We start from the raw sequence: 21624 nt of genomic DNA on the forward strand, positions 1-21624 counted from the left end.
ACTGTTTAAATATACTGATTTACACTAGTAATTGAAATAATACGTACTTGTAAGAACACCATTTCCTTGCGAATATACTCCTGTGGCGCGGTGCACAACAATAACCTCGAACCCCGGCTGAGTTCTCTGTACCGTCCGCAACATACCAGAGAGATGCCAGGCATGCGTATAAACAGGACACATTCGTAGTGGGACATCCGTAGTGGGACAATTTTTCGTGCGTGCAGCCAGCGTTCATCGATTCATTAGACGTCACGTCAATAATAATAATTCACTTTGTGTGTATGGAACAGTCATGTAACAGCACAATACTATCAAATTAACAAGGAAAAATTAACTTTTAACAGACCTAAATATTTACTTAAGTAAGTCCTATTATTGTATACTTAGACTAAGATTATATATGTGTATTTTATGCTGGGCGACAGGTTAAAAGTTACCCACAAATATTTGTTTTTGTGTTTTACCTGTATGTTCAGACTCTATGGAATAGTCTGTTTGTTGTTGTATGTGATCTTATGCGTTTGATATTTCATAGGTAAATCATTCTATTTACTACTAATTATTTAATAAAAAAAAAATGGCTTCGTCACTTGAAAATATGGAGGCTCAACTTGAGATGTTTATTGAAAATGTTCGACAGATTAGAATAATTGTTGGCGACTTCCAACCACAAGGACAAAATGTTTTGAATCAAAAAATGTAAGTTAAAAATATACACAACACTTTAAATTAACTTATTATACAGCAATTCGTAGCTATCATTAATGCAGGACAGACTAAAGCATCAAAGGAATTGCACATTAACATAATGCACAACAAAGAATAGACAGAAAGTAATTTTTTTTAAAGCTTTACTTTTAAAGGTATGATTGTAAATGCCATATTCCTGAAGGAGGGCCTCTTTTATGAAAAAAAATTAAGTTTTTAAAAAACATTTCTTGATTTCCTATTATGTTTCAATTCATTTTCTAAGAAGATATCGTAAAAAGCACTTGGGGCCCCTTTTATTTTTGAATACTAAAGATGTTCCTGTATTCACCCTGAAAACAGCATTTTAAAATTCCTACTGGGTTCAGAGAAATTACAGAGAAATTACATTTTTTTGGGTAACCTATGCAGTGAAGTGGCAGTCGCCATTTTGCTGTAGCACAGCAAATTGCGAAACCTATGATTCACAACTGGGTAATACTCGGATATAGGGGCTTTTTAGAAAAGAAAAAAAATCGGAAAACATGGTTTTCACACACTACACATGTCCCTAAATTAACCCTGAAGGGATGGTTTCTTTCCCACTGGTTCGTGAAATATAACATTTTAAAGCTTGCATTACAATACCTGTGTTTTCACACTGCCGTCGCCATTGTTTACCAGCGATTGTGTCTCTTTGTTTAGCACAACTGTGGTCAACTACTTATGGAGAATTAAAAATATGCTAACTTTTCCTTTTCATAAATTGAAGTTTATCCCTAGACTCGGTAGGCTTGATCCTGTGGTACATGATACTTGCTGTTGTAATTCAGTACGTCGAAAGATCCTGTACTTAAAAAAAAATATTGTCATATAATTGGATTTTTTCCAACCTACAATCATAATTATTTTCTTTTTTCGCAATTTCTTTCATGTGCAGGATCTTCTGATGTACTAAACTAAAACAGCAAGCATCATATACCACAGGATCAAGCCAACAAGATCAAGATCATGCCATCAGGATCTTTTGATATACCTACTGAATTAAAATGGCATGCATCATGCACCACAGGATCAAGCCAACATTATCATGCCATCAGGATCAAGTCTTTAGGATCTAGGGATAAACTGGGATACATAAAACACCATCCATATCAAACACAGAATATATGATGGCTGTAATCAAAGAATTCCTTGGAAATACAACAAAATTCAACGTGTGAGCTACTTCAGTGCACAGCACGTATTTCTCACAGAAAATGAACAACGTTAACAATTATATTCAAATTTTTGGCTCCCATTAGACTTATCCGTTACTATGTGACTCAAAATAGTACATATGTACTTTAAATGCAACGTAACAAAACAAACATTTCTTAACACAATTACTTAGGTACGTAAATATGTAGAGTACGGATTAGCGTCAAAAAAAATCGTACAAATCTGAAATAACTTTCATTATATGCTCTTTTACGTCCTCTTTTAATAACCGCCTGCGGAGATAAGAAATTCCAATTACTTTTGGAGATATTGCCGTTATTATTTTGCAATACAAGACCTATGTAATCATTCGACCGTTGACATTTTATATTTTGCCGTTTGCGCGTGAATGCCTAAATAACAGAAATGTTCCATTAGGTAAGGTTAGTTACATTATAAATACTTCAAATTAAATGGAAATTAAAAATAATATCAATTTATTTTACTTGTTGTATAGTTTTAAGTATTTATAATGTAACTGACCTGAACTAACAAAACGGGACGAAGGTAGATTAGGTCAGGTCAGCTACATTATAAATACTTTGAAACTGAACGGACATTAAAAATAATAAAATTAATTTTAATGGTTGTTTAGTTTTAAAGTATTTATAATGTAGCTGACCTAACCTAACAAACCGGAACAAAGGATTAACAGTAGGAACGAACGTAATTTTTTAAAGTATAAAAATTTGAAATGTTAAAAATTCACCTAAGTGGGAGGCGGCCTATTGGTTCATTTGAATATTGGCCTATCACGAACTATCACGTGACAACATTATCAAAAAAAAAAAAAAATTCATACTCGTAAACATAAAACAATGGTGAATGCCGTGAATGTGCAGGTATAGTGATTAAAAATTAAAAATTCGATATCTCCTAAAGTAATTGGAATTTATTATCTCCGCAGGCTGTAATGAAAAGAGGACGTAAAAGAGCATATAATAAAAGTTATTTCAGATTTTTATAAATTTTTTTTACAATAATTAAAATTTAAAAATTCGATATCTCCAAAAGTAATTGTAATTTCTTATCTCCGCAGGCGGTTATGAAAAGAGGACATAAAAGAGCATATAATGAAAGTTATTTCAGATTTGTACGATTTTTTTTGGCGCTAATCCGTACACTACATATTTACCATTACTTATTCTAATAAAACTAAGATGAAATATAACCATTAAAAATCACTTACAATTGAAATAGTCATTATTTAAATAAATTTCGTTATCACAACAACATCTACATTGACTAAAGTTCTCCATAACATAATTCAAAAAAAAAATGGGTACCAATGAATGTTTGCAATAGCGTGAATACTTGGATATTGTAATGTAAGCTGTAAACTGTTATTTTTTAACAAACCAGTAGGAATTAAGAAACTTTCCTTTCAGGGTTGATTCAGGAACATCTCAAGTATATGGAAAACATATATTCCTATTTTTTTCTCTCGTGTAAACAATGAATGGCTATGGCAGCACAGGTGTTGTAATGTAAGATATATTAAAATTTAATTTTTTTAACAAACTAGTAGGAATTACGAAACCATCCCTTCAGAGTAAATTTAGGGATAGTATGTGTAGTGTTTGAAAACCATATTTTCCAATTATTTTTTCTTTCCATTCTAAAAAGCAGTGGGGTTATTCCATGAGAAAGTGAGCCTGGCAAACATTTTTTGAAAATTATTACATGCAATCAATTTTTGTAGAAATTGCAAGCAAATATGTTGTATTTTTTTCCATTAATAAATATGGTAATATAATCTCTGTATTATTGTTATTCATTCCAGGAAGTCAGGTTTGCTATTGTGTTCTTGCATGTGATATTTGTGTGCAAAGTTGGCATCACTACATATGCTCAGCTGTTTGTACTTTTATGTCCTAACATACTTTAGTTGGTGTTAAAAATGTTCTTTTTATAATTCACCAAAGCAATTATTTGAAAAGGTAAGCATATCAATGGTATTATTTAAAATTGCATGTACATGTTTTCAATGTCCCACCCGTGACAGAATACATGGAAAAGTTTGTATACTAAAAAACTGTTTTATAGGTTAGGACTAACAAAGGACATACAAAAACATTTACATGAGTTCTTTGTTATCTGACAATTTCATTTGTAATTGTTGATGCTAACAATAACATTTTCTTCATTTTTCATTTGTCCCACCCGTGACACATATGATAATATTTTCTATTAAATTAGAAGATTCTTATAACCTATTGATGTGATGAGTCTATGCTTCACTATGCTGTGTTCTCTCACTTCAATTGACATGCCTATTTAAACTTAAGTAGTATTGGTTACTAAATTTTGTGTTATTAGGAAATTTAAAAAAGAAGCACTTAGTCAAGTGAGACATTTTATACTATTCAGGGCTAGTTAAAAATAATATTTTAAAGTTGGAAAAATATTATGAATAACCTTTAATTTCAAAGAATTGTACATTTTTACAGCACAAGTTTCAAAGATACTTTTCTTTTCTAGAAATGGGAAAAACAACCTCAACTGAGCGAATGCGGAAGTATCGGCAAAAGTATAAAGACGACCAAGAACTTTATGATAAACATTTGGAAAAAGAAAGGGAAAGAGACAAGAAGCGTGACGCCACTCCCGCTGCCTGTTTTAGCTTTTAAATTAATTATTAGTGTTGTAAAATATCTCAGGGTTTTTAACGGGGGTTCAGCCTCGTGGCTGCAGGCAGGAGTGCGCCTCGGAGTTCGAAAATTACGTTCAGAAATTACCTGGGCTGTTCAGGCCACCCAGGACGCCTTGTAAATGAATAGTAAACGATTTATAGGACACTGCACTTTATTCAGTATCAATACACTCATTCGTCCCGAGACTGGCCGCGTCCGTTGTCGGACCGCTAAGACACGCGTATCTCTAAACGTGACGGTCCGCGCGACCAAGATAGATTGCAAAGTTATATTGACAAGCTGAAACAGTGGCTTCACGTCCCTACGAAAGGTTTAGCATGTAAATGGATGGCTGTTGCCGAAACTTAGGCCGACACGTAAATACGCAGGCAAGATTCTATGTTCAGGTTAGTTTGCAGTCTAGCCTGCTACGAAATATTAACGTCTCTAACAAAGACGTGGATACGCCGACTGAAGACGTACACGTAAAGTTCCTACAAATAAAAGTTAGTCACTTAAATACACGTTACACTTTGCACAATAAAAACGGAGAAAGATACAAGACGAAAGTTAGTCAGTGTTATTCTCAACACTTAATACAGAGGATCTACGACAATAACTATTAATTGGCTAATCAGCCGAAAATTGCGTACCATTACTACGCGGTCCTTAAACTGGACATGGATTTACGTAAGAAAATGAAGTTCCCTTGTGGGAAGAATTTAATAAGTTAAGAGTCGCACGAAATATCGTGCGACTGGGTTGGGGTCGGCGCCGAGTTAATTAAAAGATTACGGAAACTTACACTATTGCTGAAATGTTGAAGAGATGCTAAAGTTGATGACCCGACGTTCGCGGAGCGCCCGACCCCTTCGAGCTCCAAACGGTAACTGAGCGCGAGACCGCCCTGCGGCCTCGCGCCTAACCACGTGAAACGCGGGAAAACCGACCCGGCCAGTTTTGGACGTAAAGACAAGTTACAAAATATATGCTTATAAAACAATTAGACATAATTTCCCTTACATGAATCCTCTTTTAAATTGTTAATAATTTAGTTGTTTTAATTTGACAAATAATTATATATAATTAGTTAGGCGCATTGCCACACCCGGCCGGGCGCTGACGTCGCTTAGGTGTTCGTCGCGGGGCACTTTCACACACTCACGCTCGGGCGTGTTCGATGCACTTAGGGGCAAGTGTTGCTGTGACATAACGACCTTTGCGGACCAGAGGGAGCACCGGCGGTTGGCGTCAAGCGTAGAGAAAATGTGAAGGCTAAAGAGATGAAATCAGTTAAGTTGAATGCAGCAAACAGACGTAAGGATGCTGAAAGGAAAAGGAAAAATAGGCAAAAGATAAAGCAAGACGTGCGTGTTCCTATTGATACGACAGACCTGGGCTCTTATTTGTGTGTGCAATCTCTTGGCAAAGCTGTGAGAAAAGTTAAGAACTCACTTCCGAAAAGCCCAACTAAAAAATCTGTAGTAATAAAAAAATTAGTATGTGACAGTTTCCCTGAAACCTCTAAAAATATTTTTTCTCACAATGAAAATAGAAACACATCAGCCAAACATGCTTTGCCACAACAGCAAATAGCTCAGATTCAATCATTTTTCGAAAGAGATGATGTAAGTCACCAATCTCCAGGCATAAAGTATGTTAAGTCTGTAAAAAATTCACAGTCGGGAAAAAAGGAATTGTACCAGAAACGTTTCATGAACATGACCGTGAAAGAAGCATATAGCTTCTTTGTGTCTGAGAACCCTCACGTGAAAATTAAACTCTCAAAATTTTATGAATTACGGCCAGCTCACGTTATTTTAACAAGTGAAATTCCCCATAACGTTTGCGTTTGTAAATATCATGCTAACTTCACGTACCTCGTGGAAGCTCTTAGTAAGCGAGGTAAAGACTTTCCGAAAAATTTATCGGAACTTCTAGACTGTGTTTGCTGTGATGTAAAAAGTGAATCATTTATGACATGTAAATGTAACGGTTGCAAAGCAGATTTCAGCTCACTGATTTATGATGTTGACCTCCATACCAAGATTAGCTGGAAAGAATGGATTGAAATAGACAATAGACCTAAATTAGTGGAAATTGAAGGAACTATTGAAGCAGCTATTTCCAAGTTGAATCAACAGCTAGGCCACTTCAAGAATCATGTTTTTGTTAAGCGAACTCAGTCTCAAACATTTAATAACATGAAGGAAACCCTTAAGGCAGGTGAGGCTGTTTTGCAAATAGATTTTGCCGAAAATGTTTCTGCATTTCATCAAGACGAAATCCAGTCAGCACATTGGAGCCACAAGCAGATAACAATATTTACTGCTTGTGCATGGCTTCCAGATGGAGAAAAACGTACCTTCGCGAAAGTGAGTGACTCTCTGAATCACGACAAGTATGCTGTTTATGCGTACCTCAAACAAATTGTAAGTTTATTAAACCAGGAGTTTAGTTTACCTACCATCAAGATATTTTCTGATGGTGCAGCAGCCCAATTTAAGAATAAGTACACAATGTCAAACCTTACTCACACGAAAGAAGACTTTGGTGTCATGTGCCAGTGGTTTTTCTTTGCCACTTCCCATGGCAAAGGAGCTGTAGATGGAGTAGGGGTGGTGGTAAAAAGAGCTGTATGGAGCAGAGTGAAGCAGCGAAAATTACAAGTGCAAAATGCAGAAGATTTTGTAACAGCAGTAATATCCACAGTAAAAAATGTTAACATATTGCATGTCACTCAATCAGAGATTGAAGAACACGTAGAAAAGCTAAATGCACTGTGCCGTTTCAGTGCCACTTTCAGGCACAAACGTACAATTTTAAATTTAATTTATACTTTTTAAAGAAGGAAACCAAATAATAAATTAGTATTTTTTATTTTATTTAATTTTGTTTTCATTACTGTACACTCCGACATAATCTTGTGCTACCCAGTGCACCGGTGCTTGTTCGCAGGCTTCAATTAGATACTGTTTGCTGACGATTTGTGATCGCAGCATCTCGGCCGCGGTTCGCGTCACGTTTTCTCCATGTAACAGAATGACTGTCGTGCTAGCGAACGCTACCCCAACCCCACTGCTAGCAACTTTCATTTCTCGGAGGCAAGCATACGTAAGGGTTTTGCCAGCACACCTCTGGACCAAGTTACAGCCAGCGGCGACGCCTCGGGACAGTCCACATGACGCCTTTCCCAGGCGACTTAGCAAATTTAAACCCCCCTCCCCTCATCATCCACCTGTGGCTTCACGAGAACTCCAACCCGGAGCAACGACCCCCAGTGAACCCAGGCGGAGACATTGTCTCTTCAAGGACTTTCGCCCTTGTCAAACAGAGCCCTCAGCGAAGTCTAGCGGGGGGAAAAATCCCTAACCTTGCTCTGAGCGCTGGTCGCGAGCACGCCCACTGCACTCTAGCGGATGTTTTTGTGACCCTCCAGGCAGGTTCTCGTCTTGCCCGCCAGAGCGCACTACTCATCCCTCCCATAAGAGACAGCTTGTCACAATTGACCTTGGCAGCAGTCGCAGTGCGATTTGCGATTTTAGTTCGCCTACGACTCGCGTGAGAGCGTGGCGAACATGTTGCAGTCAGCTTCGCCCCTTCGGGCATCTCCGGACACCTTCGGGCAATCACCCCCCCCTCCCCCCTCTTTGGCTGGGGGCAGTTGCTTCCTTTAATGAGGCGCCCCGACTCCATTTTTTGAAGATTCGGCGGGCAGCATCTGGTCTGTGCGGACCACGCGTCACGATCCGCTACGACATGTAGTCGCCAACGTCAAGGCATAGAGGCCTCAATTTTCTTATTTTTAAATTTTGCTGCCCGCAATAGTTTTTTTTGGTAATCTAAATTATTTCATTATCTCTAATCATGATTACCGCGAACTTCCGTGCCGCGAGCTGCATTCCCTGCTCCTGGAGGCAGCCTACATGACTTCACCCCGCTGTTTTGGGTAAGTGGTCGTCATCCCTACCCCCCCCCCTTTTTTTTTTTGCCTTTCACTGGGCATAGTCTTGCCCAGGCTTAGCCGCCTGTTAACCAGTCTAAGTAATTTGGGACTTTGGTTGCAGGCGGGGTCCTTGTTGAGGTCCAAGTTGAGGCCCAAAATGAGCTCCAAAATGAGCTGCAAGCTCCAAAATTAACTGCAAGTTTAACTCCAAGTTTAACTCCGAGTTTATCTCCAAGTTTCTACTCAAAATGATTTCTTCTGAACTTTAATCTGCTGAAACCTCCGGTGCCAGGACACAGGATATAATTAAATTTCAATGTAATTGTTTCTTTCTTTTGAGCCTGCGAGCTAACTTAAAACCAGTATTAAGTTCAAGATGTATTATGGTGTTACTTTTATATGTATTTTGTTGCCCCGGGGCTCCCTCCATTTTGTAATCAACATGTTTTAATACCAATGTAATTAAAAGATAAAAACAAAAGTAAATTAGTTTAGTTAAAGGGCACTTATATAAATCAAACCACCAGTCTTGTTATTTCATTATTATTCTTTTCCGATCCACATAGCCTACTAGAGTTGCTAGGAGGTTATAAATAAAATTCTTTTATACGACGTCTGGGCACCTCTGTGATTAGTGTTGTTATTGTTTTGTTTTCTGGGCTGACGCTTCCAAGGCCTTAATTTAATTATTCATTGTTGAGTGTTTACCTGCAGCCCAGCATTCGTTATAGCACGATGGAAAAATGTGATTGCAATACAGGGGCTACAGTCGCTTCATTTTTTAGAAGGTCGTGATAATGGACATTTGATTGTTGGGCACACATTTCATTCTGAACATATCAAACGTCAAATCTTCAAACTAGAAGTCTCCGAAGTCTTCACTGATTCTGAACCAGACAGTCCAGAAGAAATTATGCAGTTGACTGCAGTTCAAGCTAAGCCACCTTCTTCAGTTTCTGAAATAGTAGTTGGGACCTTTTTACTTGTTAAATTCACAGCCACTTCAAGAAAGACTAATAATCAAGACTACAGATATGCTGTTATAGCACAGACTTCCATTGAAGATGACTGCTAGGTAAAAGTAATGTTTTTTAGACTCGTTGACAACAGCAAGAAACTGTTTAAAACTAATGAAAATGATATTTCTATTGTTAACTATGATGACATTATTTCAGTGCTACCTACACCAGTACTGAAGAAAGTTAGAATCAGTGTTTTCTACAAATTTCCTGCAGTTGTTGATGTATGTGAAAAAGCATAATGTGTGAAGTACAACAAAGAAAAAAAAAAGAATTTTTCAAAAATATAATATGTGAGCAAGAATAATATGTTGCTAATGTGTTTTTTTTGTTTGAAATTAAGTGTATGAATTTACTGTGCATTATGTAGTCAGGTGTCGCCCATTTCACAAAAATGTCCCACCCGTGACACAACTATGTCCCACCCGTGACATTAAAAATTTTAAGTATTTGGTTTAATGTTAATAATATTCCTTGTTTCTTTTTGTAGTAGTGTATGTGGCAAACTTTTCCCTTTGCAGAATTCTATATATAAATCATATACTCCTCTAATATTCACAGGATTTATAATAAACATCCCAACATGTGGGAAGGTATGTCTTTTTTTGTCCCACCCGTGATGCAAGCTTGAATATTTAATAACTAAGTATGAATGAATGTCATTTGTAAATTAAACCAGGCATATAGCTGTACTAGGTTTATAGTTTTATGTAATATGCTTGAAGAGTAAATAAACCTCACAGGATGATTGTTTTACACACTTTTAACTATAAAATTGTACTGCAAGTGTCCTACCCGTGACAATGGAATGCCCCAGTGATATCAGAGTACCTATTACCCACAACAGTCCATTTCAAGGCCCGAACTGTTCTAAAGTTCACCAAAGTTCACTTCTCGCATGTACAAACTTTGATAGGATATATTATAATAAAAGAATAAAAGCGTGCAAGAAAGATATTGATATTGTCTGTCATAGACTTCAGTTAAGGAGAAATTAGAGAATTGACGAGCTACATTTAAAATACTTTAAAATAATGTTGATTAGGTTAGGTTGGTTACATTAAAAATACTGTGAAATCATATGAATGGTTGGTTAGGTCAGGATCAGGATAGCTACATCCTTAATAGTTAATACCTAATCAACCATTAAAAATATTTTAAAGTATTGTTTATGTAGCTAACCTAACCTAATTGACCATTCTCACAATATCACAAATTTCTAATTTACACAGAACACGCATGAACATGGCCTTGTAATGTACTGTTTTAAATGTTAGAATAGCCCACACTGGAAAGCAAAAAATGGTGCTGGCCGCGTCAATGCACGGGTAGACAGTGATTTCTCAGAAACAGTACGAATTTAGAAACTCTGTTTTCAGGGTAAATAGAGGAACATTTGTAGTGTTTGAAAAAAGTTTTTTCAGAATGTTACTAAGCTGCGACAAGAATATTACCCAGACATGTGAATCTTACCTCTCTAAAATGCCCTTATTCCGTGCTTGTAATTAATTCAGCAATTTTTTGTTGCCGAATTTTTCAAAATTCCTACCATATTGCAATATAATCTTATAAAAATAAATTTAATTTGCGGACCAACCTTTCATCTGTTGTTTATTATTTTGAATGTTAAAGTCTAACCTTCCTTAGGGAATTGAGAAATTTAAATTACCTAATAAATTTTAATGATTATCCTACCAAAATAATTTAATATTTCATGTAACATCACTAATAAAACACAACACATCTCTCACCTAACATCACAAACAAAATTAACACCAAATGCTACTTGAAATCAGTGAAACTATCATAATCTATTAAAAACTTACCTTTCCTGGTTTTATAGCATTATTCATTTACTATTAATATATATCTCATTTATTTTAATTTTACTGTAAGAAATATTAGCCATCAACCAGTAAATACACTTAATATCATGAATCACGTACACTTCCGTTCACTTCCCTTGTTTCTACTACATCAAAACCAATAATTATTCTCTATACTATAACATTTAATGAATTTAATAGCTTATAAACATAAACTTTCATCTCTGCTAAATATTTATTGTAGGCTAAACATATTTAAGCATTTCCCTATTTATTATCAAGGTATTCATTTTCACTTATCTTCTGTTAATTTAAAATTCAAATTTTATTACTTTTATCTTCTACTTGTACCAGAACTGCTTAAAAACTCACAATAACTATTGTAATTATTTTCAAATTAATATTAAGCATTTCACTTTTACCACTATTACCTACATTCTATAATTCCCATAGTTCCTCCATTCATGTGTTATATCATTGGCTAACATCAATGATGTCATATCCTTCAGTTTCACAAGTGCTGCTTACTGTTATTCAGATATAAACTGGACTTGCTACATTAAAAATACTGTGTGAACGGCTGGTTACGTTACCTGCCTACATAAAATTAATTTGATATTTTTTAATCTAGCTAACCTAAACGAACCATCCTTCTCACTATTTTACAGTATTTTTAATGTTCCTGTTAAAGTGGTAAACTATCAATTTAAGTTTTAAACTCATTGAAGTATTAAAACACCCTCTTATAATTAATGATTAAAAAACATGCCAAAAAGTGAAAAAGAAAATGTTTTTTTTTCTTAGAATTTTATTTTTTGGAAAAAGAAGCCCTTCTTTATGACAACCCAAATACAAACTGGCAAATTAACTTTTATCTTTAATTTATAATTGTGTAAAAATTATATGATAGAGGTATTTGTTTTTTGCTCTTTGTGTGTGTACGGTATGTTTGTGCTTGCGTTGTGCATGTGCTTAATCTCTTGTATCCCTGATTCAAACAAGTTTTATTGGCATTAAATGTTAGGTGATTTGGTAGGTTTCTAGTGTAACTATTTTAAAAGAAATAAAATTCTTGTAAATATTTTTTTCAGTTCTAATTACTTCTAGGTTCTGTAAACATTCTTTGATTACATTTTCCCTTGAATGTAAACATACACATTTTTAAATTGTAAGGTTGGTAGATAGATGAATTTAGAATACCTTAAAATAGTATGAAGGGTTTTCTAAAAATCTTGCGAAGAGATATAGAGAGATAGAATTTATGGAGAGATATTGATAGAGATAAATACATAAATAGACATTTTAAAAAATGATCCTGTTTTGCAGGATAGTAAAGAAAACATTGGTTGGTTCGAAATACTATTTTTGGATTTTAAAATTTTTCTTGAATTCCAGGAATCTATCAGACTAGTTTAATTTAAGTTATTACCATCACTACATTTACATATGTATATATAAGTTGTGAAAGGTACGGGGCAAATCATATATAATAATTCAATGACAATAAATCAAACTTAAAAGTAAAAAGGTGGCTGCTACTTGTGTTAGAAGTGAAACTTCACACTTCAATAATCACTAATTAGTAATCCACTTCAACAATAAAACTAAAGAATTGTGCTCTAATGAGTCATCGCCTCGACTTACCTGCCGTCTTTAAAGAAGTTTTACTTTGTAACTTTGTTTTGTGCTTGTTTGAGGGTTTAGATTTCTGTAAGAATGCAATACATATACATATATATATATATATATATATATATATATATATATATATATATTGTTGATGACAATTCCGATTTAGTTCTTTATATGTATCGTCCTAGTATAGGTACGTAATATAAGTGATTCTGGTTTTGGTAATATTCTGTTAGTGGAAGAGGATGTTATGTGTTAATGTTGGCAGCATTGTTTTTTTTTTTTTAACGACTTCCGTTGTTGTTGTTGTGCAGGCTGCTGATACACTTTGTTTAAAATGTAGACTGTGAAGTCAATCCAATAAAACCATTTATATAGTAACAGAAGTGAACGCATATTACTGTGTTAACTCTAATAGGTTATGGGCCCAGAGCCAGTAGGCAACTTCTGTTCAAGAGATATAGTTGGTTTTATGGAGAATATGCAGTTTTTGGTTAAGGGCTTCATGTGACTCGTGTGTATGGTTATTATCAGTGTATGGTCTTTGGTGAAACATGTCGTATTCAAGTATGGCGAATGCGGCAAACGTACCATTTGGGATTAGACCATTTGATGGTGTAAACTTTAGTAACTGGTTCTATCGGATGAAGTTACTGTTGGAACAGAATGGAGTATTACACATGTTGACAACCGAACCTCCGACGGTAGAAGCTGATCTTAAACGATTTAAGCAAGAAGACGTCAAAGCTAGAAATCTTCTCGTCCAAGGATTGGCAGACAACATGTTGCCGATGATTATGAATAAAATCACGGCAAAAGAAATTGTGGACACCCTAGCAACTACATATGAAAAACGTGGGATGAAATCCATGGTGACTGCACAGAAAGCTTGGCGGAAACTGGAATACAAGAAAGAAAAGCCTCTTCAAGAATTTTTACAGCAATTCGAGTCTATGGCCTCGGAAGTCAAGGTGGCTGGTGGAAAGATTGAGGAAGATGAAATGGTTAATCAATTGTTGGTGGCGATGCCCTCAGATTTTGATAGTGTTGTATCTGCCATGGATATATTGTATAATAAAGATAAGTCGGCTGTGAAATTTGAGTATGTGAAAAATACTCTATTAGCAGAAGAAGAGAGACTTCTGAAGAAAGATGAAAGCCCACAAAACGTTTTTGCAGCATACAAGGGATTAAGAGGACAATCTCATCAGTATTCACAGCATAAGCATAACAAAGGTAATTATGTTCCAGGTAGAAGTTTTAATGGAAAGTGTTATTATTGCAAAGTACAGGGACACATGAAATTTAATTGTCCAAAATTGAAGAATAAGGATACTGCTGCAACTACAAATGAGGTGGAATTTTCTTTTTTGACATCGTTCGATACAGAAAGTTCGTCATGCGGGCATGTGGACAGTGAACAGCCTGCAATGAATGATGGTGAACTAACAGAAGTTATTTTTGTTATTGATAGTGGTGCAAGTTGCCATATCATTAAAAGTTGCTATCAAAAATATCTAAGTGATAGAACTGATGTGAACTTCGACATTAATGTGGCTAAGGCAGGTGAGTCATTGAAAGCTGTAAGCAAAGGAAATATTTCTTGTATGTCTGAAGGAGGTGAAAACATAAAGATTAGGGATGTTTTAGTGTGTGAGAACTTGGCATTTAACTTACTTTCAGTCCGTAAGTTAGAAGAGAAAGGATGTAAAGTAAGTTTTGAAAACTCTTGTGTTAAAATTGTGTGTGGTCGTAAGGTTATGTTGGGACAAGTGTTTGGAAGATTGTATGTAGTTAAGATGCATCTCATACCAGAGCATGCTAATGCAGCCATGGTGAAAGCTGTGTCAAGCAATGTGATGCATAGAAGAATGGGACATTCTTCCAAGTATCCCACTGAGTTATGTGATGTGTGCTTGAAAGGTAAACAAACTAAGCTACCCTATCTGAAGGCTATACCAGAAGAACGCAAAGCAAAGAGAGTACTTCAATGTGTGTCTTCTGATGTGTGTGGAAAAATATCCCCACCAACATATGATGGGTTTAACTATTTTGTGACTTTTATTGATCACTATAGTCATTTCTGTGTCACATATTTGCTGAGAAATTAATCAGAAGTCTTTGAAAAATTTAAGATGTACACAGCTATGGTTGAGGCTAAGTTTAATTCTCGCATAGAGAATTTAAGGTGTGACAGAGGTGGTGAATACGTGTCTTCCAATTTTAAGAGCTTTTGTGAAAAGAAAGGAATCAGTGTTAGTTATTCTATGGCCAGAAATCCATCTCAAAACGGAATGGCAGAAAGAATCAACAGAACGCTTTTGGAGAAAACTAGGTGTCTCCTGCTAGATAGTAACTTTGGCAAGGAGATGTGGGGAGAAGCTATTATGACCGCCACCTACCTCACAAATAGACTGGCTACATCAGCACTGCCGAATGGAATTGTCCCAGCTGAAAGATGGTATAACCATAAGCCTGATCTGTCAAAGATAAAAGTTTTTGGATGTCCTGCATATTCATTCATTCATAAAGAAGATAGAGATGGAGGAAAACTCAGTGACAGATCTAAAAGGTTATTTCTTACCGGGTATTGTGACAATGGTTACAGACTGTGGAATCCTGAAAAGAAAAATGTTGAATTTGCAAGAAATGTGATCTTTGATGAGCTTGGGTATACTGAAAGCCCATCCTCAGGTAGTATTACACATACTGCAACATCAGAAGGTGTTACTTCAAACATTCCAAATGAAACACAGGATGTATGTCCTCAGTTTGCACGAGATGACACACAAATGTATGAAAACAATCAGTCTGATGATGATGGTGATGGTGACTTCATTGGTTTTCATCCTGAGGGTGTGTATGATGAATCAACTGGAATCAGATCTTCTAGGCACAAAAAACTACCAAAGTACTTGGAAGATTTTGAGCTCAACTTTGCTGTCGATGTTCTGGCATTATCAGTATCTTCAGATGTGCCTAACAGTTTCAAAGATGCAGTTAAAGATGCTGGTTGGAGGCAAGCACTAAATGAGGAGCTGTCATCTTTAGAAAGTAATGAAACTTGGGAAGTGGTTGAAGCACCCATGGATGCATCTGTTATTGACAGTAGATGGATCTTCTCTTCTAAAAGTGTGGATGGAACTACGAAGAAGAAAGCCATACTTGTTGCTCGTGGGTATCAACAGCCAACATTGGAAAATGAAGATATATTTTCTCCAGTTGCCCGGATGACAACGCTACGAGTTCTGCTTTCAGTTGCAGTTGAGCGAGGTCTTCAGCTACACCAGCTCGATGTACGATCAGCTTTTTTGAAGAGCAAATTACCAGTGCCTGTGTATATGAAACCACCGGATGGTGTACAGTGCAGTGACGATAAAGTTCTTAAGTTGAACAAAGCCTTATATGGGCTTAGGCAAAGTCCTAAAGCATGGAATGACTATGTAAATAGTGAATTGATCAACCTGGGTTTTATGCGATCAAAAATTGATCCTTGTTTGTACCATAGGGGTACTTTTTATATCTTAGTGTGGGTTGATGATTTTCTGTTAGTATCAAATTCTGGTGCAGATCTCGAAGACACTAAGTCTGCTCTTAAGTCTAAGATGGGCATGAGAGATTTGAGTTCGAATGAAAAGTTGCATTTTTTGGGCATGGACATCCTCAAAGGTGAGGATGGAAGCTTAATTCTCAGTCAAAGTGATTTGATTAGGAGAGTTCTTGAAAAATTTAACATGATAGAATGTAAACCTAGTAAAGTTCCAATTCAGCCCAAACTTAACTTGTCATGTGATGGAGAGTGTAAGATTAAGGTGCCTTATAAAGAGCTGTTAGGCAGCCTAATGTATCTTACAGTCTGCACAAGGCCTGATTTATGTTTCAGTGTATCATACTTTGGTAGATTCCAAAAATGTTACTCTTACAACCATTGGAGACATCTGAAACATGTTTTGAAGTATCTTAAATATACAGTTAACATAGGTTTGAAGTTAGCAAAGTCATATTGTAACACATTAACTATATCCTCATATGTTGATGCTGACTATGCTTCTGACACAAATGATAGGAAAAGTATTTCAGGTTTTGTAACAAAACTGAATAACAATGTTATCTGCTGGGGTTCAAAAAAACAAGGTGTGGTAGCACTTAGTAGCAGTGAGTCAGAGTACTATGCTATAGGTAGATGTTTAACAGAAGACATTTTCGTACACAATTTGCTGAAAGAAGTAGTAGATGTGGCTGATGTAATTAATGTTCATGAGGATAATCAATCAACCATTAAGATTGCTAAGTCATTAGAGACCAAAAGGTCTAAGCACTTTGATGTACAGTATCATTTTGTCAAAGATCTGGTAGGGAAAGGAAAGGTGAAATTAATCTATGTAGAGTCTGCTGAACAGATAGCAGATATCATGACCAAGGGACTGCCTGCTTGTAAATTTGAATATTTTGTTGAGAAGTTAAATCTTGTTAGAATGTAATGTGGAATTGGGAGGGAGTGTTGATGACAATTCCGATTTAGTTCTTTATATGTATCGTCCTAGTATAGGTACGTAATATAAGTGATTCTGGTTTTGGTAATATTCTGTTAGTGGAAGAGGATGTTATGTGTTAATGTTGGCAGCATTGTTTTTTTTTTTTAACGACTTCCGTTGTTGTTGTTGTGCAGGCTGCTGATACACTTTGTTTAAAATGTAGACTGTGAAGTCAATCCAATAAAACCATTTATATAGTAACAGAAGTGAACGCATATTACTGTGTTAACTCTAATATATATATATATTTTTTTAACTGTTTGCAGCCAAGGGCTAGTTCAAGGACTGCAAGAAATAGATAAACTGAAATCTCAGGTACAAGATGTGCACGTGCCGCTGGAGGTCTTTGAGTGAGTATGTTCTGTGCGTGCTGTGTTGTGCATCGGCATGCATTCACTCGTTCACCCTTATGGTATTCATTACATGACTTCATTTCCTGCTGTCACTGCCATTTGCAAAATGTTACTGATGGCTTTTGATTTAAGGGTAACTAGCCTAATGTTGAAAATAGTAGCTCATCCAAAAATTAAAAAAAGGAAAAAAAAAAATGCTATTTATTGATACTGCTTATGTTCCTCGATAATCCTGAAAAACTTCACTATTAATGTTTTTTTCTTTCTGATTTAAAAAAAAATTATAGTTTGTAGGACAAGGAAAATCCAGGAAAATTATCAGCTAAAAATTATTTAAAACAAGAAAATGCAAATGCAAAATGTGTTATAAAAATGTACAGCAATTTCAATTATTTTAATCAGTATTTCGTTGTTTTTAATGCAGACACTGCATAGTTTGCTTTGCTTTCAAGACCCTTTTCATCTAATGAATCTTCCAGAATTCAGTGTAATTTAAAAACTTTGTGAGAATTCAAATACCCAAAAAACAATTAATATTACGTTCCATGTTTTAAATTTGGTTAACCAAAAGTTCACTTTAGTTTTAATTGCCTAAACCTGTGAAATGTTAGAAAATAATTTAGCATGAAACCTGGCATTTGCAGAAAAAAAATTGTTAAGGGAAAAATAATGCAATTGACAGCTGTGTAAAAAACATAAATACCCCACTTAAACTGTCTTTTTTTTTGAGTCACTAAGAATCCGTAGCATATATAATGTACTCTTTTATGTTTGTCAAAAACAAATACCGGTATGCCACACAATTTAAAAAATATTTCAATTTTATCCTGGTTATAAAAGATTGACTTAAAAAAAGTTGACGCATAAGATATCCAGAACTGGAATGTTCCAATAACAAACTCAAATTATTTAAAAATAAATCAAATCATTGAATAAATTAAAATTAGTCTAAAATAGAAATAGTTGTTGTAATAATTCAAAATTAATGAAATTGCACAAAGTAGAAAGAATAATCTATTGGTATTACTTGGGCAAATGCAGAAGGTGTAAGTTAGTTAATATTAAGCTTCACATATATGTACAAACATCAGGTAGAAATGGTATGATAAAATGAACAGCCTAGCAGATAATAAAATTAATTGCTAGTAAAATAAATTGTGGGTAATATCACAGGAAATTAATGAAAAGTTGAATTAAATTTTTTTCTTCGGTTATGAATCTATGCTCTCTTTGTCATTAGATGATCATAGTGTAGCAATGTAGTGGAGAAAGGTGCCTGGTTCCTTCAGGCATTGAATATATATAATGTACGATTTATTCTGCCAATTATCGGATCCAAAATTGAAGTAGTTGCAAGCTCCCCTGCTAGACAACTGTTCTTTCAAAAAGAAGGTACTCGTGGTTCCGAGCTCTCACGCGAGAGCGCTATATCATAGCTTGTCTCAAGGTCGTGCACTGTATTCTTACTCTCTCTCATTCGTTTGGATTTTGTTTCCGTTGGAGAGTGGAGGGGCAGTTCCTTGATAGGCGGGCGGCTAGTTTACAAGATATTCTCGTCAAAACAATGTGTTAACATAAAAAAAAAAAAACAGTTTATTTAAAGAACCGAAAGGATAAAATTAATTCCTTGAAGTGTTACACACTTCTTTAAAAACAGCCAACATAAGCAAGTTATTCATTGCTACATGATTCCAGCTGGTTTGATATTATTATGCCGGAAATTAGGCATTTCGTCACCTTTTTTTAATTTTTCTATCATTTTAAAAAATTTTGGGATTTCTTATTTTTTTAATTTATCTCGTTGTTAATAGGGGTGATTTACTTTTTGTTAGGCCGGTGTACGCCACGTATTTAAACTTTGTGCCAGTGGACCGAAGCCCCTTCCCAGGGGACCTATCTGATATTTTGCTGTCTATGTGGATGTGGGCAGCCCGGCTGATATTTCTCTCGCCTGCAGTCACGTCCCGAGTTTGTAATTTTAATTCCCTGCATGACCAAAATTGCATAGAGCAGCTCCTGGGCTGCAAGCTGCTACCTTGTAGAGGCCTGCTGAGAATAGCATGTCTTGTCACGAAGCAGTCTCCAGTGGAGCTGCGTTCCCACCTTAGTGGCTATTTCTGCCCCCCCTTCCTCTCTCTCCACCTCACATTAGTTCTGAGAAATCAAGCTAGGAGCAGTGACCTGACGGGACGATGGCCTAATTCAAGGACCTTCTCCCTGGTCCGACAGAGACGTCCCCGACATCTAGCGGAGGAAAAAGTAACCGCGGGCCTGGTCGCCAGCGTGCAGAGTTCACCCTCATGACACCTGGTGGCAAGTCAGCTCACCGCCTCAGTTAGTTCCCCTTTACGCCGCTAGAGAGCAGCACCGCGGCGCCCTTAAGCCCTATGCTTCCTTCTCGCGGCCTGTAGAAGTCGATTGTTTGTTGCTTTCTATTCTGGCCGTTAGAGAGCACGCATGTCGTGTTCTTGTCACGCCAGCCTCGGACTCCTTCGGAAATTTTCGGCTTAGAACTGAACTTTCCCCCTCCTCCCTAGGGCGTTAGCGCCAGTTTTTAATTAGAAGCCTTGTCCGCCATTGTGGCACTTAGTTCTCTGAGCTCGGCTACTGACCACGTCTTCTCGGCGCCCTCTGTGCTAAGAGGCTTGTCGTGGCAACGGCGAAATCGTGGGCACAAGAATGTAGTCAGCTTGCTTTAGGGATGTAATCCCAGTGGCACAGTAGCCAGTCAGATGTAGTATCTAGAAAAGGTCATGTTTAGTTAAATTGTAGTATTTTTTTTTTTATTTTTCCTAAAAATTTTGGTTTCTTCCGTGTCATCCGCGAATTCTCGGTACGCGCCATGCTGATGTCGGCGCGAGACACCTCGCGAGCCCTATTTCCACACCCTGTTTGGTGAGTAATCCGTTTTTTTTCCCCCCCAAATTCCCGTTGTTGGCTTTCGCGCCAACTGTGTATGACTGTCTGGACGCAGGTCTAATTAGTTTTGAATTTGGGCTGTGTTTCAGACAGGGTCAAAATTTCCGGGGAGAGAAATTGCTCCCCGCATGATCTTCGGGACCTGCTGCTGATTTCCCTCTTTAGAAGAGTTTTCCTCTCGGTCCGACGTCACCCTGGGAAGAACCGGGTGATATAAGCTATATAAATATTCCACTTGCATCGAATCAACTAAATTAACTAACAAGATACCAGCGAGCAGGGCTGTAAGAAAGTAATCTTCAGGGACATGTAAAGTCAAGGAAACTCATGTATATGTAATCGTTGGGACATTCAAAATTTGGTGCAATCTTTTTTTAATTTTTTTTTATGTAATCATTTATTTGTTAAGGTGTAATATGTATTGTTTTAAATAATCCCGGGGCGCCCACTTAAATTTGTTACTTACTAAGATCTTTATTGTCATGTTGAAATAATGCGAAAACAAAATCTTTTAATAATAAACCAGGAAAACCTATAGACCAAGCTACCGATATAGTGTATTTATTTATCAAATACCTTCTTCATTTTATCGATCCACGAACTCCCCAAGTTACTAGTGTGCAGGGAGTGTAAATTTTGTCTTGTGCACCACCTCGTGCCCCCTCTGGTAATTAACTTTAATTTTCTTTGTATTTTGCCCAGCAGTTTCCAAGGACTTTTTATTAAAATAAAATAATTTTATTTTGAGACACGAGGGGTGTTTCATTATGTATTTTAATTAAAAATTGGTGCATTTGTTATACAAATTAAA

The 21624-nt window shown here is 36.2% G+C and overlaps 1 long non-coding RNA gene across 1 annotated transcript in view; it reads left to right on the top strand.

Moving 5' to 3' along the window:
* Nucleotides 1–444: 444 nt before the first annotated feature.
* The window catches only part of LOC134538565 (uncharacterized), a 50246-nt gene continuing 29066 nt past the window's right edge, over nt 445–21624 (top strand). Inside the window, exons 1-2 of the long non-coding RNA XR_010076178.1 lie at nt 445–538; nt 17808–17891. This is a non-coding gene — a long non-coding RNA (uncharacterized LOC134538565). The remainder of the gene's footprint in view (nt 539–17807; nt 17892–21624) is intronic.

The sequence above is a fragment of the Bacillus rossius genome, chromosome 13, assembly GCF_032445375.1.
Source record: "Bacillus rossius redtenbacheri isolate Brsri chromosome 13, Brsri_v3, whole genome shotgun sequence".
Taxonomy (NCBI): Eukaryota; Metazoa; Arthropoda; class Insecta; order Phasmatodea; family Bacillidae; genus Bacillus; species Bacillus rossius.